Source organism: Pseudorca crassidens, chromosome 2, assembly GCF_039906515.1.
Source record: "Pseudorca crassidens isolate mPseCra1 chromosome 2, mPseCra1.hap1, whole genome shotgun sequence".
Taxonomy (NCBI): domain Eukaryota; kingdom Metazoa; phylum Chordata; class Mammalia; order Artiodactyla; family Delphinidae; genus Pseudorca; species Pseudorca crassidens.
The window spans coordinates 44,018,375-44,033,370 of record NC_090297.1 but is presented as its reverse complement, the minus strand read 5'-3'; the positions used below and the strand labels follow the sequence as shown (position 1 = coordinate 44,033,370).

Below are 14,996 nucleotides of genomic sequence, written 5' to 3'. Positions count from 1 at the left end.
TAGGGATAAAGATTGAAAGTGGGAAGTGCTACTTTATAGAAAATAGTCAAGGGAGGTCACATTGACAAAATGACATTTGAGCAGGGATGTGAAGGAGTAGGAGCAAGTCATTTGGACACCTTTGGGAGAGGAGCATTCAAGGCAGAAGGAACAGCAAGAATAAAGACCCAAAGGCAGGAGCAGGCTTGGGTATTTGAGAAAAAGAGTGAATTAGGGTTAGGATAAAGTGATACTCAGAGTGCAATCACCTCTGTTTCCATGGTTCTAGAATAGAAAAACACAGTTCCTACTGCAAACATTCTACAAAGGGAAAGCTAACTGTTTCTTACCAGTTTACCTACTAGACTATGAACACACTGAGGGCAGGAACTCTGCTTCACATACTTCTGTATGTGTATCCAATGCCTAGCATACGGCCTGTTACATAGTAAACATTCCATAAATAATTGTTAAATGAAATAAATCAAGATTTTTTTGGTGCACAAAGGGGTTCTAAAGGGAATGCTATGAAAAAACTAAGATTAAGAAAAAATAGGCTTACAAGAGGAAAATTATTTAGTTAGATATGATAAGTAACTTGACAATCCAAAGGAGTAAGACAAAATGAGCTGATAAATGGGATCTGTGGAATCTGTGAACACAAAAATCTTAAAAATAAGTATATATAATTATGTGTTTGGATTTCCATAGATGTAAATTTTTTTCTGTCAAAAGAAATCTAAAAAAGAACATTTAAAAAAATACAGAAAATGTTCATACCTAAGTTAAAAAGGAATGTGAATGAAAACAATGATATACAACTTCTGCTTCTAGTCATGATGCACTATAGAAACCAGATTTACCCTTCTGTCTTAAGCAACTAAAAACCTGGACAAAATATACAAAGCAACTGTTTTCAGACAATGGACAACATAAAGCTTAGTATAGTGATCTCTGAAAGAACTCACAGAGAAGAGTAATGGAGAGACGAGAGAGAGAGAGAGAGAGAGAGAGAGAGAGAGAGAGGGAGAGCTGAAGATCTGAAGAGAGTTCCTCTTGAGTTTTCAATGACTCTAATCAACACATGAATATGAGGAAACTACTGAGACCAGGGAAAGAATCACTGGAAAGGAGCAGGCAGAATAATTCCCAATGTTCCCACAGGGACAGGAATAGTTCTTATTCTCCTAACATATGGGGCATCAATGGAATCCTGAGGTTACTGCTTGAGTAACAGTGTCAGTTTAGTCTTAGAATAATAAAGGCTGTTCTGATTCTACCTAATGAAGCTTAAAAGCAAGTCTCAAAAGTATCAAACCACTTCTAAAAAACACCTACCCCAGAACAAACCCCTAAGTAGTTAACAGAACATAAAAATTCAACACCCAACAAAGTAAAATTTAAAATGTCTAGCATTCAATCACAAGTTATAAGGCATGCAATGAAACAGAAAAGTACAACTTGTAAAGAGTGGATTAATCAATCAATAGAAATGATATAGCTGATAGAATTAGATGGGAACATTAAAACAGTTACTATAATATACTCCATCTGTTCAAGAAGGTAGAAGAAAGCATGAACATGACAAAGAAAAATAGGGAAGATAGAAAAAAATGACCCACATGAAACTTTTAGAGATAAAATATACATTGTCTGAAATGAAAAGTAAATTCAGTGGAATTAACAGCAGATTAGACAATGCAGCATAGATTGGTAAACTTGGAGAAGTAGCAAATTAAAATATGGAGGAAAAAAATCTAGAAAAAAATGAACAAAATCAGCGAATTATGGAACAGCAACCAAGAAGTTTAGTAGATATGTAATTGGAGTCCCAGAAACAGAGAAAATGGAGAGAGACAAAAGTCAGAAAAAAAATATTTTAAGGCATAATGGATGAAAAATTTTCAAACCTGATAAAAACTATAACTCATATATCCAAGAACCTCAACAAACCCCAAGCACAAGAAACACAATAAAACTACACCAAGGTACGTCATAATAAAATTGTTCAAAACCAGTGATAGATAGGGCTTCCCTGGTGGTGCAGTGGTTGAGAGTCCGCCTGCCAATGCAGGGGTCACGGGTTCGTGCCCTGGTCCGGGAGGATCCCACATGCCGTGGAGTGGCTGGGCCCGTGAGCCATGGCCGCTGGGCCTCCGTGTCTAGAGCCTGTGCTCCACAACAGGAGAGGCCACAACAGTGAGAGGCCCGCATACCATGAAACAAACAAACAAACAAAAAACAGTGATAGGGCTTCCCTGGTGGTGCAGTGGTTGAGAGTCCGCCTGCCGATGCAGGGGACACGGGTTCGTGCCCCGGTCCGGGAAGATCCCACATGCCGCGGGGCAGCTAGGCCCGTGAGCCATGGCCGCTGAGCCTGCGCGTCAGGAGCCTGTGCTCCGCAACAGGAGAGGCCACAACAGTGAGAGGCCCACGAACCCAAAAAAAAAAAAAAAAAAAAAAAAACAGTGATAAAGAAAAATCTTAAAAGTAACCAAAGAAAAATACACATTAAGTATATAGGAACAAAAAAATAAGAATGACAGCAGACTTTAAATTGAAAACAATGAAAGCCAAAAAAAAAAAAAAAAAGAGTGAAGCTAAACTAGAATTCTGTACTCAGCAAATACATCTTTAAAAAAAAAGGTAAAAAAAATAAGGTAAATAAAGAATTATTAGAACATACAAAACTGATAAAATTCATCACCAGCAGACCAGCACTATGTGAAATGTTAAAGGAGAATCTTCAGGCAGAAGGAATATAATCCTAGAGGAAAATTGGAATCAATAATAAAGGAATAAAGATCACTGAAAATTATAAACATGTGGAGAAATATATGTTTTTTATCTACTTTAAGAATTCTTTTAAAAATAATTGACTATTTAAAGCAAAATCAATAGCTGATATAGGGCTTATAACATGTATAGAAGTAAAATGTGCCTCTAGGAAGAGGTAAACAAAAAAATACTTTGTAAGGTTCATGTAATACTAAAGTGAACAGTCGTAACATTACTTAAAGGTGGTTTGTGAATAAGTTAAAGATGAATGTAAACCCTAAAGCAACCACTAAAAGCAAAACACCTGAGGCATAGTTAATATGTTCATAAAACAGACAAAATAAAATTATAAAACATTCTCAATGAACAGAAAAGAAGACAAAGAGGAAAAAAGGAATAAAGATATTGAACAAAAAGAAAATGAGTAGAAAGATGGTAGATTTATATCAGTGGTGTCCTAATAAATGTTTAATAGTCTCATGGGGGGTGAGGGTGGTCTTATTGATAGCATTTGTCTATTTTTGTGTTGTAAATACTCCCACCATGGCCAATTTGAATCTACTAGCATGATGTCACTGAAAGCAAAGATGAGAAGAGATATGCATAATCAGATCTTGCAAGCTGGTACAAGCCGGTAGGCATCAGTTTCAACTAACCACTAATGTAAACCCAGCTATATCAATAACCACATTAAGTGGAAAGGATATAAAAAGCCCAATTAAAAGGCAAAGATTATTATATTGTTAAAAAGCAAGACCCAACTAAATGCTGCCTAAAAAATATAATTCAAACATAAAGACAGAAATAGGTAAAAGGATGGGAAAAGATAAACAATTCTAATTCTACTCAAAAGAAAGCTGAAATGGCTATGTTAATATCAGACAAAATAGATATAACATCAAAGAACACTACAAGAGATAAGTTCTTATAAGTAGCCTAAAATCCTTCAAAAGGCAGGGTCTGACAAAGGGAGTACCTGGCTGGGATCCATAAAACTTTCACAAATGCGTTTTCAGTTTCATGATATAATACACCTCACATCACCTCACAATGATGAAGGGGTCAATTTATCAAGGACATAACAATCTTAAATGTTAATACACCTAATATGAGAGCCTCAAACTACACGAAGCAAAAACTGATAAAACTGAAAAAAAAATAGACAGATCCACAGATTTAGCAGCAGATCTCAATACCTCCCTCTCAATAACTGATAGAACAAGTAGACAGAAAAACCAGTAAGGATATAGAAGGCAACCGATATTATCAACCAACTTGACCTAGAATTTATAGAACACTCCACCCAACAACAGTAGAGTACACATTCTTCTCAAGTGCACAAGAATATTTACCAAAACACACCACATCTGGAGCCAAAAAACAAGTCTCAATAAATGAAAAAGCATTCACATCATACAAAGTATATTCTCTGACCACAGATAATTAAAATAGAAACAAATATCAGTAACAAAAAGGTATCTGTAAACTGCCCAAATGTTAGGAAGCTAAGCAACACACTTCTAATGTATGGGTGAGAGAAGAAATCACAATGGAAACTGCTAACTAATTTGACCTAAATGAGAATGAAATCATGACATAAAAAATTTGTGGTATGCTGCTTAAGCAGTGTTTTAAAAGAAATCTATAACATTAAATGCCCATGTTTGAAAAGATTTAAAATCAATGACCTAAGCTTCCAGCTTAATAAACTACAAAACAGAGTAAATTAAATCCAATGTAAGAATTGAAATATTAAGGTTCACAGCAGATATAAACAGAAAATGAGCAGAATGAAGTAGAATGGATAGAAATTAGTAGAATGAAATAGAAAAGAGAAAAAAAATAGAGAAAAGCAATGAAAACAAGGGCTGGTCCTAGTAGAATGAAATAAAAAAGAGAAAAAAATCAATGAAAACAAGGGCTGGTACTCTGACAAGATCAATAAGACTGATAAACACCTTTTGTTATACTGATCATGGAAAAAATAGAGAAGACAAAGGTTACCAACATCAGAAGAAGAGAAAGGACATATCTAAAGATCCTACCTTAAGGGGATACTATGGGAATAATATGAACAAGTTTTTGTCAATAAATTCAACAATTTAGATGAAATGGACAAATTCCTTAAAGGGCACAAACTATCAAAGCCCACTCAAAAAAAGAAATAGATAACCTGAATAGTAATATACTTACTAAAGAAACTGAACTTTAAAACCTTCCCATAAAGAAAACTACAGACATAGATGTGCACTGGTGAACACTACCAAACATTTAAGGAAAAAAATACCAATTATATAAACAAACTCTTCCTAAATAAAAAAAAAAAGAGAGAAGGGAACAATTCTCAACCATTCTATGAGGCCAGCATTATGCTGATATCAAAAGTAAATAAACATTAAAACAAAAAAGAAAACAAATCAACACCATCACAAACATATACACAAAAATCATTAGCATAATTTTAACAAATTAAATCCAACAACATATAAAAGATAAGACATCACAACCAAGCATTTACCCCAGAAATACAGGATGGGTTAATATTCACATATCAATCAATATAATTCACCATATTAACCAACTAAATTAAGAATAACAAACAAAATAAGGATCTCTCATAGGTACAGGAAAAGCAAGTGAGAAAATTCAACATATACTCAGGACAGAAACTCTCAGCAAATTAAGAATAGAAGGTAACTTTCTCAACCTGATAAAGAACATCTGTGAAAAACTTACAGCTAACATATTTAATAGTGAAATCTGAATGTTTTCCCCTATGATCAAAAACAAGGAAAAGATAAATGACCTCACAACCTCTATTTCAATTTGTTGTGACGACCCTAGCCAGTGCAATCATAAGGCAAGAAAAATAAATAAAAGGCATACAGATTGAAAAGGAAGAAATAAAACTGTCTTGTACATAATGATACGATTGTTTATGCAGACAATCCTACAGAATCTTAAAAAAGCCACTAGACTAGGAAGAGAGATTAGCTAGATCACAAAATACAATGTACAGTTGGAAACTGGTATTAAAATAAGTGTTATTTTTAATAACATAAAAAACCTGAAATACCTGGGGAAATTTTTAATAAAATATGTAAAAGAGTTACACATTGAAAACTAAAAAACATTACTGAAAGAAATCAAAGGCCTAAATAAAGACAGATAAACAATTTTCATGGACTGGAACATTTAATATTGTTAAAAATGTAGAGATCCCTATGTATTAACCTATAAATCTACTACAGGAAGCATTTTTATAGAAATTGACAAGCCAATTGTTAAAATGTATATGGAAATGCAAAGGATTAGAATAGCCAAATCAATTTTGTAAAAGAAAAACAAAGTTGGAGAATATGCATCCCAATTTGATTTCAAGGCTTATTATAAAGTTACAGTATTCAAGAAAGTAAAGTATTGGTATAAAGACTGATCAAGGAAGAGTCCAAAAAATGATCCACACTACATGGTCAACTGATTATCAGCAAAGATGTCAAGGCAGTTCAATGGGGAAAAGATAATCTTTTCAACAAATGGGGCTGTATGAAATATGGGATACACATTTTTTTTTTAATTTTAAACTTTGATCTTTACTTCCTACCACTTACAAAAATTAACTTAAAATTTTCTTAAATAGGATACAAAAAGCACAATAGTAGAAAACAAACAAACTAGACTTCATCAAAATTTTAAACTTTTGCTCTTCAAAAGATACCATTTATAAAAGGAAAGGGCAAGTCCAGAGAGCTGGAGAAAATATTTGTAAAACATATTGAACAAGAGCTTGTATCTATCTGGAATATATAAAGAACTCTTACAACACAATAGTAAGAAAATAACCAACTAATAATTGGGCAAAATATTTGAACAGTCATTGAATTCATCAAAGAAGATATACCAATGACAAATAAAAACATGTAATGATGCTCAACACCATTAAATATTAGGAAAATACAAATTAAATCCACAATAAGATACCACTGTACACCCACTGTGTGAAGAAAATTAAAAAGAATGATGATCACAAGAAAACTATACACCAATATCTCTTACGAATGTAGATGAAAATATCTTCAATGAAATGCTAGCAAACTGAATCAACAACACATTAAAAAAACCCATGACAAAGTGGGATTTATCCCAGGAATGCAAGGTTGGTTTAATGTCTAAAAATCAATTAATGTAATACACCATATCAATAGAATAAAGGGCAAACACCACACAATCGTCTCAACAGACACAGAAAAAGCATTTGACAAAATCCTAAACAGATTCCTGATAAAAAAAAAAACACTTTTAAAAAGCATGGAGGGGGCTTCCCTGGTGGCGCAGTGGTTGAGAGTCCACCTGCTGATGCGGGGGACGTGGGTTCGTGCCCCGGTCCGGAAGGGTCCCACGTGCCGTGGAGCGGCTGGGCCTATGAGCCATGGCCGCTCAGCCTGCGCGTCCGGAGCCTGTGCTCCGCAACGGGAGAGGCCACCGCAGTGAGAGGCCCACGTACCGCAAAAAAAAAAAAAGCATGGAGGAACTTCCCTGGTGACACAGTGGTTAAGAATCCGCCTGCCAATGCAGGGGACACGGGTTCGATCCCTAGTCCAGGAAGATCCCACATGCTGCGGAGCAACTAAGCCCGTGCACCACAACTACTGAGCCTGTGCTCTACAGCCTGCATGCCACAACTACTGAGCCCATGTGCCACAACTACTGAAGCCCATGCACCCTAGAGTCTGTGCTCTGCAACAAGAGAAGCCACTGTAATGAGAAGCCCACGCACTGCAATGAAGAGTAGCCCCCGCTCGCCACAACTAGAGAAAGCCTGCATGCAGCAACAAAGACCCAATGCAGCCAAAAATTAATTGACTAAAAAAAATTTTTTTTAAGTGTGGAAAAGAAGGGAACTTCCTCAACCTGATAAAAGGCATCTACCACAGATAACATGCTTAATGGTGAAAGACTGAATGCTTCCCTCATAAAAGCAGAAACAAGATGAAATGTCTGCTCTCACCATTTCTATTCAACATAGTTCCAGCTAGGGGAATTAGGCAAGAAAATAAATAAAAAGCAACCAAATTGAAAAAAAAAAGAAGAAAAACTATCTCTATTTGTAGATGACATTATCTTGCAAATAGAAAATCCTAAGGAATCCACTAAAATCTATTAGAATACACAAGTTCATCAAGATTACAGGATATAAGATCAATATATAAAAATTAAATATATTTCCATACACTTGCCAAGAACAACTCAAAATGAAATTAAGAAAATAGGGACTTCCCTCATGGTCTGGTGGCTAGGACTACATGCTCCCAATGCAGGGGGCCCGGGTTCGATCTCTGGTCTGGGAACTAGATCCCACATGCCGCAACTAAGAGTTTGCATGCCACAACTAAAGATCCTGCATGCCACAACCAAAGATCCCGCATGCCACAACTAAGACCCAGCACAGCCAAATAAATAAATATTAAAAAGAAAGAAAATAATTCCATTTACAAAAGCATCACTAAAAATAAAACACTTAGGAATAAATTTAACAAAAAAAGTATAAAACTTACACTCAGAAAACTATAAACATTGTTGAAAGAAATGAAAGATCTATTTTAAATAAATGAAAAGACATTCCATGCTCATGAATGGAAGATTTCAGATGGTTAAAATGGTAGTACTCCTCAAAATGATATACAGTCAACACAACCCCTATCAGAATCTCAACTGGTTTCTTTGCAAATATTGATAAGCCAATCCCAAAGTTCATGTGGAAATTCAATGGACAGAGAACAGCCAAAACAATCTGGAAAAAGAAGAATTTAGAAGACTCTTACTTCCTGATTTCAAAACTTACTAAAAAACAATAGTAACCAGGGAATTCCCTGGTGGTCCAGGGGTTAGGACTCTGTGCTTCCACTGCAGGTGGCATGGGTTTGATCCCTGGTTGGGGAACTAAAATCTTGCCTGCCACACAGTGGGTCCAAAAAAACAAAAACAAAAAAAAACCAGTAACTGAAACATTGTAGTATTAACTAGCATAAGACTATATAGATCAGTGGAATAGAATTGAGAGTACAGAAATAAACTCTCACAATTAAAATCAATTTTTTTAAATATTATTTTTATTAAGTCTTTACCCTTGACAGTGTGGTTTGTTTTTTTTTAAAATATTTATTTATTTATTTACTTTATTTGGCTGCGCTGGGTCTTAGTTGCAGCATGCAGGCTCTTAGTTGCGGCATGCGAACTCTCAGTTGCAGCATGCATGTGGGATGTAGTTCCCTGACCAGGGATTGAAGCCAGGCTCCCTGCATTGGGAGCACGGAGTCAAGTCCCAAAATCAAGGGTTTTTTTGGTTTTGTTTTGTTTTTTTTTGCGGTGCGCAGGCCTCTCACTGTTGTGGCCTCTCCCATTGCGGAGCACAGGCTCCGGATGCACAGGCTCAGCGGCCATGGCTCACGGGCCTAGCTGCCCCGCGGCATGTGGGATCCTCCCGGACCGGGGCATGAACCCACGTTCCCTGCATCGGCAGGCGGACTCTCAACCACTGTGCCACCAGGGAAGCCCTATCAAGTTATTTTTTCAAAGGTACCAAGACAAGTAAATGGGTGTTAAGGATAGTCTTTTCAGTAAATGGTGCTGGGACAACTGGACACCCACATGCAAAAGAATGAAGTTGGATCCCTACCTCACACTATATTAAAAAAAAAAACCTCAAAATGGAAAAAAGACCTAACTGTAACAGCTAAAACTACAGAATTCTTACAAGAAAACATAAAAGTAAATTGTCATGACCTTGAATTTGGCAGTGTTTCTTAGATATGACACCAAAAGCATAAGCAACAACAACAAAAAATAGATCAATTGAACTTCATCAAAATTTAAACTTTTATCCTCAAAGCAGGGGTCCCCAGCCCTTGGGCTGTGGACCAGTATCAGTCCTCTGCCTGTTAGGAACCAGGCCACACAGCAGGAGGTGAGTGGTGGGCAAGCAAGCGAAGCTTCATCTGATGCTCCCCATCGCTCACATTACCACCTGAACCATTGCTTGTATTACCGCCTGAACCATCACCCCACCCCAACCCCATCCGTGGAAAAATTGTCTTCCATGAAACAGGTCCCTGGTGCCAAAAAGGTTGGGGACTGCTGCCTTAAAGGATACCATTAAAAAACTGAAAAGAGAAGCCACTGAATGGGAGAAAATATTTGCAAATCATCTATCTGATAAAGGACTTGTATCTAGAATATATCTTACAACTCCGTAATATAGAGACAACCTAATTTTAAAATGGGCAAAGGATCTGAGTAGACATTTCTCCAAAGATACACAAATGGCCTTTAATACATGAAAAGATATTCAACATCATTAGCCATCATGGCAATGCAACTCAAAACCACAAGGAGATACTGCTTCACACCTACTAGGATAGCTGTAATAAAAAAGACAGACAATAACAAATTTTGGCAGATGTGGCAAAATTGGAACCTTCATTGCTATGGACTGAATCTTCTCCATCCCAACAGTTATGTTGAATCCTTTACCCCCAATGTTACTGTATTTGGGGGGAAAAGGGCTTTTCAGAGACAAAGATTAAATGAGGCCATAAGGGTGGGGTCCTCCTCCTTAGGACTGAAGAAAAGGAAAAGGTAATTCATTCCCTCTCCCTCTCTCTCTGTCTCTCTCTCTCTGTCTCTCCCGCTCTCTCACCCCTAATAAGTGTTAATGAAACTGGGATTTGGGAAAACTTTTTTTCCTCTTTGGATTTTACTGTATTGTTTGAATTTCTTTATAATTAGCATGAATTCCTTTCTGAAAATAATAAAGTCATTAGTCTTTAAAAGAAAAAGTTCATATCTTTTACTAAATAATATCAGTTTGGGATCTGTCACAAGAAAAGAATCAAGTGCAGAAAAATATTGCTGAAATTGTGTTCATCACAGCATACCTTACAATAATAATAAATAAAAATCTAAATGTCCAATAACAGGAGCAATCCTAAGTAAATTATAATACAGCCATGTGATAAATTGTAATGCAGACATTAAAAATTTTTTGCTTATAAATAATTTTTAACATGACATACTCAAAAAATAATGTTAAGTGAAAATGAAGTAAATCGAATTATAGATACAGCACAATCTCGACTTTTTTTAGCTAAATTAGCAAATCACTAATGATGACTGTCATTACAGGTGATTATTTCTTCTTTATTTTTTCTGTATTCTTCCTTTTTTATGACTTTTACAACAAGGAAAATAAAATTTTTACTTTTTTAAATTTTTATATTTATTTGGCTGTGTCAGGTCTTAGTTACAGCACACAGGATCTTCATTGGGGCATGCAGGATCTAGTTCCCTGACCAGGGATGGAACCCAGGTGCCCTGCATTGGGAGTGCGGAGTCTTAACCACTGGACCACCAGGGAAGTTCCAGGAAAATAAAAATTTTTAAATAAGCAGCTCCTGTAAGAGTGGGCCATGAAAATGTAAGAAGTAACTATGCAAATCCTTCCAAACATATATACAAACACTCATAAAAGTTTGGCATCTGTCATTCTAAGTATCTGGGGATGAAATATCTCTTTTGCTCCTTGCCCCATGTCTTAGCCAGTTTGGGCTTCTATAATAGAATACATAGACCAGGTGGATTAACCAACATATTCTCACAATTCTGAGAGCTGGGAAATCCAAGATCAAGGTGTCAGCACATCTGGCATCTAGTGAAAGCCCACTTCCTGGTTTGCAGAGGGCTGTCTTCTCAATGTATCCTCACATGGCAGAGAGCAGAGTGGAAACAAACTCTCTCCTGTCTTTATAAGGGCACTAATCCCATCATGAGGATTCCTCCACCCTCACAACCTAATTACTTCCCAAAGACCCCACCTCCAAATACCATCACCTTGGGAATCAAGAGTTTTAACATTTGAATTTTGAGGGGATAAAAACGTTTAGTTCACCCTAGGAAGTTAAAAGCAGAGCAACAGCTCTTGTTCTCAGCCTAAAGAGATAATGAAGAGATGTTTTGGCAAAAAATAAAAAACAGGAACACATGTTCCTCTACTTCTTTGGTAAATGTAACTCCTAATTTTTCCTATGTTTGTCTGTGCTATGAACAGCCAATCCCAGGCTTTCCCTGATGCCTAAAGTTCAACCAAGAGCTGACTTCAGCACTCCCTCCTTGCCTGCTGCTGACCTGAGGATCGAAATCACATCAAATCACATGCTTAGATGGACCGAAAAATAAGTGGTCAGAGGCCAAACTGAGTGGCAACATTCCAACTCTGAAGAAATTATAAAACTAACCAAAATAAATTAACTGGTAGGAAGTGCCAACAACGGGAACCATAGATCCGTTTCATCTCATAAAAGCAGCAGCCTCTTAAGTCCCTTTCTTGGCTACATTCAGGCCAATAAAGAAAAAAATAATGTGTAAGCCATATATGTAATTATAAATTTTCAAGCAGCCACATTAAAAAAAAACAGGTAGAATTTATTTGAATATATTAATTTAACCCAATATATCCAAAATATTATAATTTCAAAGGAATTTTTTTTTAAAAAAATATATTTTTTTAAAGTAAGAGTGGTTTTGTTTATTTATTTATTCTTGGCTGCGTTGGGTATTTGTTGCTGCGCGTGGGCTTTCTCTAGTTGTGGCGAGCGGGGGCTACTCTTCGTTGCGGTGTACAGGCTTCTCGTTGCGGTGGCTTCTCTTGTTGAAGAGCACGGGCTCTAGGCACACAGGCTTCAGTACTTGTGGCACATGGGCTCAGCAGTTGTGGCACACGGGCCTAGTTGCTCCGTGGCATGTGGGATCTTCCCAGATCAGGGATCGAACCCATGTCCCCTGCATCGGCAGGCGGATTCTCAACCATTGTGCCACCAGGGAAGTACCAAAATTATTTTTTTTAATATTTTAGTTTATTTAAACAATATCATTTATGTGTATTGTGCTGGCACAAATATGCAGAAATATTTTTAAATTGTTGAGACAGTTTCATTCTTTTTTCATATGAAATCTTTAAAATTCATGTATATTTTATGGTTCCAACACATCTCAACTTGGATGCTAAATTTTTATCAGAAATATTTGATCCAGGTAGGCAGCCACATATATTTGTTTGTTGTGAATAGTATTCCCAGTGGAACAAGTATCCTTTTTAGTTCAAGGTAATAATTCTCTCTTGTATAAGAAATTATTACCTTTGTTTGCAGCATACCCATAAAAAGGGAAGTTAGGACACATGATCTGAAGGGAAAGACATAGGACAAAGATAGAAACCAAAACAGCAATGCAGGAGTGGTAAATTAAGCCCTCTGCTATAGAGAGCCACCTAGGGGCCATAAACAGAAACAGCAAGTTATTTTTGTTACGTTCAAATAGATTGTTCAATCACCTGATTTTTAAATTTAGGATTCTAAATACAAAATCTTAATAAATTCAGTTACAAATTGCTATAATTAATAAATGAATAAGGGAAGAAAAGAAGAAAATGAGCAAGAAAAAAAGAAGTGCAGATGTATATGGAAATAGGGGGGTAGTGAAATGCCAACAAAAGGATTTCATGTCAGATAGAAATAAAAAGGAGGAAAAGACAAAGTATAAAAGAGAAATGGAGAAGAAACTCATAGTGAAAGAGAAGGGGAAAAATGATAGGTTCTCCAGGTACAGCAAGAAGTTTATTTGGATTAAAAGATCTGGTCTCAGTTGAATCATTAACTGCTAACTGGGCCCAATGTCACTGGATAATCACTTCACTCTGGGCTTCACAGACTCACTTTAGCTGTAAAATATCTTCAGGATCATCTCTAGCTAAAACATTGTCTAAGTTGCTTGCCTGCCCCAGGAATCTATCCTATAGAAATAATAGCTTGAGGAGGGTGGGAGGGGGAAAAAAAAAGAAAGAATGCCTGGAGAAAGTAAAGATATATGTACAAGAATGTTGACTGGAACACTGTAATAGCAAAAAAAAAAGAACATGTAAAACTAAAATTAAACAACCTAATCAGAAGAGCAGAAGGGACTGATTGAAAACCCTACAGCCATGTAATGGGATACTAGGCAGCTGTTAAAAATAAGGAAGTATCAATATGTTCTAGCCAGGAAAGCTGTCCATTTGCCATGTGAAAAAGCAATATGTATAAAATCATTAATCTTCTCCATGAACATATCAGTGTTTTTTAACATTCTGAACATGTATATGCATGTATATGTGTATGAATGCTTAGGTAGATATGTCTGTATAAACTTGGAAAAAAGAAAGGAGATATAGATACACTGGTTACCTCTGAAGGACAAGATTAAACAGGCAAATAAGGACTTTTAATATATATGCTTTTTAAAATTATGGGACTATGGATGAATTTTACTATTTTATAGCTTTCAATAATTTTCTAATAAAAGTTATCAAGGTACCTACCATTAACTATGGAAGAAAAACATCTATTTTTCATGTGTCATAAATGTTAGGCACTTCTGTTAGGCAACACCTAATCATCTTACTTTGCATCTTCTCCAGCTGCCACCCTCCAATCCAGTTTTTCAAACTGTTCCCTGAACATACTATATTCACTCCAACATTCATGACTTGGCTTATGATGTTTTCTCCAACTCCCAGAAAGATCTTGTCTTCCCCGATCTTCAATTATCCTTACTTTATTTTTATCTTTATTTATTATATAGCCTGTAAGCCACAACTACTGAAGCCCATGCACCCTAGAGCCTGTGCACAGCAACTACTGAGCCCACGTGCAGCAACTACTGAAGCCCGCATGCTCTAGGGCCTGCGTGCCGCAATTACTGAGCCCACATGCTGCAACTACTGAAGGCTGTGTGCCTAGAGCCCGTGCTCCACAACAAAAGAGGCCACCACAATGAGAAGCCCACGCACCACAACGAAGAGTAGCCCCCACTCGCTGCAAATAGAGAGAAAGCCCCAGCACAGCGCAGCCAAAAAAAAAAGAGAGAAATAGATGGCAATACCATAATAGTAGGGGATTTTAATACTCCACTTTCATCAACAGATAGATCATTCGGACAGAAAATCAATAAGGAAACATCATCCTTAAACAAGATACCAGACCAGATGGACTTAACAGTCACTTGCAGAACATTCCATCCAAAAGCAACAGAATACACATTCTTCTCAAGTACACGTGGAATATTCTCTAGGACAGATCACGTGCTAGGCCACAAACAAGTCAATAAATTTAAGATTGAAATCATAGAAAGTATCTTTTCCAACCACTGTG

At 36.5% G+C, this 14,996-nt stretch overlaps 1 protein-coding gene across 3 annotated transcripts in view; it reads right to left on the bottom strand.

Moving 5' to 3' along the window:
* The window catches only part of SCP2 (sterol carrier protein 2), a 164,345-nt gene that overhangs the window by 128,426 nt on the left and 20,923 nt on the right, over positions 1-14,996 (bottom strand). The window lies entirely within an intron of this gene.